This window comes from Schistocerca serialis, chromosome 1 (assembly GCF_023864345.2).
Source record: "Schistocerca serialis cubense isolate TAMUIC-IGC-003099 chromosome 1, iqSchSeri2.2, whole genome shotgun sequence".
NCBI classification, from domain to species: Eukaryota; Metazoa; Arthropoda; class Insecta; order Orthoptera; family Acrididae; genus Schistocerca; species Schistocerca serialis.
Genome location: NC_064638.1, coordinates 1094600955 through 1094604727, shown reverse-complemented (window position 1 = coordinate 1094604727; position 3773 = coordinate 1094600955).

Below are 3773 nucleotides of genomic sequence, written 5' to 3'. Positions count from 1 at the left end.
TCTTGAATTGTAGCTTCTTGTTGTCGAATGTAAAATGTTGTGTTTTTTCCGATATGTGAGCAAATGATTTGAAAGGCTGTATTCTGTAATGTTGTTCCACATACCTGAAATGTTTGTAATACACATGAGCATGACAGTATTTAAAGACACTGATTTGAATGTGAGGGACACTCTCAGGTCACGTAATTTGTCCATCAAGTTATAAGAAATTGCTTAACATAGATGTTTTTTTTCCTCCAGAGTCGAAATGCTCGCTTGTTCCTTAATCCAATGACGGTTTCGAAATATTTAGGACACTCTGCTGTGACTAGTAGTTTTCACAGCAAAATAGTGGACGTCTTTTTTTCCCATTTTATGCATTTGCATGTATAAACTTCTGTAATTGTTCATTTGTGATCGGCGGCGGCGCTGTAGATTTTTTCACTATGTTGGATGTTGCAAAATAATGAGATGCATATTGTATCCTGCAGTCAAACATGAAAACTATACCGATTTTTTTCATAAAACTAAAAGAATTGACTGACCTATTTTCGTGGAAAGAGGACATTTATTATCGTCACAAGTGGTTTTTTTCTTTTTTAGATGCTCGAATATAAGAGATGCATTGCCGTTGAATACAATTGTTACAGTGCAGTGTCTTCACATTCTGAACAGCAGGCATTCGCTGGTGCAGTGTGTGTGGTCGCCTTAGACAGCTGTGCCCCAGCCAGGGGACAATATGTGGGGCAGGGCGATGGCATTACATTTTAAACGAATGCACGAAGTGCACTTGGGACGGCCCTCATTTATCTCATATTGTTTAGTTGACTTTAGTAGTAGTAGTAGCTTTATTCATCCATAGATCGCTTTTTATAAGGATATAGGACATGTCAAAGTATTTATAAGTTTAGATCAATTTAAAATAAGCCAATTCATATACATGTATATTTACAAACAATCATTAGATTTACTCCTGGTGTACAATACTTTTTTTACAAATAACTTATTAAATAATGTAATGCCACACTGCTCACTCATATCTCACTATCAGTCACTTCACACACTATATACACATTGTTTCATAACACTTCACTCACTACACACACACACACACACACACACACACACACACACACACACACACACACACACACACATTGGTGATCTCAGGGTCATTTTCTGTACCACAACTTCCCATTTGCTAACCTGAAAAACTGATTCAGCATCCCTCCATAGTGAGTGAGAGGTTGAGCTCAGAAAGAGGAAGAGGGGTTAGTATTGTGCTATGAATAGCTTGGGGGTGAGTATTTCTAGAAAGGAAAAAAGAAGGAAAAACACATAAAGTGAAGGTCTTATGTGGAATATTGGATGTTTTAGAATCAGTATTATTATTATTTATTTGTATAACATTTTTTATCAAATCCCTACTCTATTTTATCTAAGTAATCCTACAATGTATAAAATGTATTGCATAACAGGTACTTTTTAGCTGCCTTTTTAAATAAGTGTATTTTTGCAATTTCTTTAGTCGCTTTTGATAATTTATTGTACAGTTTTATTCCTTGGTAGAAAATGCTGTTTTGAGTTTTATGTTTATTTTTTCTTGATAAATGTAAGATGAGTCTACCTCTTGTTGCATGGTCATGGACAGAGCTGTTTGTAAAGTAATTACCAATGTTATTTCCGATGTGTACAACTAACTGGTAAATGTATTCACATGGAGCAGTTAAAATCCCCAGTGTCTTGAACAGATCTTTACAATGAGCTTGACTAGTATTTTTGGTTATTATTCTTATGGCTCTTTTCTGGAGTTTGAAAGTTGTGTTCATATTTTGTGCATTTGTTCCCCCCAAAAAAATGCCATAGCCAAGAACTGAGGTAATATGTAACTAAAAGATACTGCATGTTACACACTGATGATAGCATTCTAAGGGCATAATATGCTGCTGAAATTCTGTCTGCAAGTACCTTTGTGTGTTCACACCACTTCAACTGAGAATCAATATTGATTCCTAGCAATTCTGCATTTGTTACACAGTCTATAGATGTGCCATTTACATTTAATTTAACATTGTCATTTTTCCTCTTCAAACTGAAATTTATGGAATTGGTTTTTTTATGTTCAATGTCACTATTGCTTATTGACCAATCATAAACTTCCTTGAGAGTTTCATTTGCTTGTTCAGCAAGGAGTTCTCTTGTTTTCTCAGTGACTATAATATTGCTGTCATCAGTGAAGAGAATTTTTTCACCATGAGTAACACTACTGGGAGAGTCATTGATGTATATCAGGAACAGTATTGGTCCTACTATGCTGCCTTGTGGAAAGCCTATATTAATGTATTCTGATTCTGATAAGTGTTTCACTAAATATTTAGACCTATTTGAAGTATGTGTTATCTCTACTCTTTGTACCCTATCTGTTAGGTATGGTCGAAACCAGTCATTAGCTACCCCTCTTACTCCTAATGCTTCTAATTTTTTTAATAGAATCTTGTGGTCGACTGTATCAAACGCCTTAGAAAGATCCAAAAATATGCCTGTGACACACTTATCGTTATCAAGAGCACCAAGTACAACTTTTGTCAATTCTACTATGACTGACTCTGTATTTTTGCCACTTTGGAAACCAAACTGTGATTCACTTAAAATATTGTATTTATTCAAGTTATTCATTAATCTTCGTTTCATAATTGCTTCTATTATTTTCGAGAATGCTGACAGCAGGGAAATGGGTGGGTAATTTTCTATGTCTTCTGCATTACCTTTCCTAAGTCAGAAAACAGATGGTAGTTTTATAGCAAAAAGGGGAAAGGTCCAGGAAATAAAAGCAGGCACACCCCAGGAATCCATACTGAGTCCATTACTGTTTGTGTATCACAAAACGACATGTCATGTAAGATAACATCAGAAAGAAATTTTGTATGCTGATGACTCAACAGCAGTAGTCTGTTGTAAAAGCAATGAAGATCCGCACAGAATATGAAAAAAAATTTCCAAGAAATTGACACTTGGATAAATAATAATGTTATGAAATTGAATCTTACAAAAACACAAATTGTACATTTCAGGACTAAATAAACTCCTGAATATGTATCATGGATCAGTTATGAGGGCACAGAACTGATTTCTGCAGACTCTTTTCAATGAACAGAAACTTGACTTTGACTAATCTTGTAGATTTATTTCTGCAATGAGAAATCTATATGAAGTAACTGACGTAGCTGTGCAGAAAATTGTTTATCATACATATTTTATATCAGTTGTTAGATATGGAATAATTTTTGGGGTGCTGAAAAAGAAATCTGCTCAGAGTGTTCAAGCTACAGAAAGAAACCATCAGAGCTATTATGGGAACAAGCAATAGGCAATAATGCAAACTGTTAACCAAAAGCCTTGACTTAATGACAATTTTTTGTGTATTTATATATGAAATACTACTCTCTGAGATAAATAGCCTACAGCTTTTCAAAGGAAATTCTTTTACACATGCTTGTCTAGCAAGTAATTGCTCAGACCACATTTTGTTTTCTTACAGATGTAGCTTGTTTGAAAATATCATGTATTAAATGGCTTTGACATTTAACATTACAGTATGCTCCATGTTAAGAATTGCAAGCTAGAAACTACAGGAGTAAACACTGAAAAAAACTTAAAATTCAAATGTTGTTGCAGAGTGGAAGACTTTATAAATGAGAAAGGCAAGTAGCAAGTATTAACTTTTGTGTGTGTTGTCTATTTAAATGGAGGAATGTGTTCTTTTTATATATTCTCTATTTATAAACTATATAAAC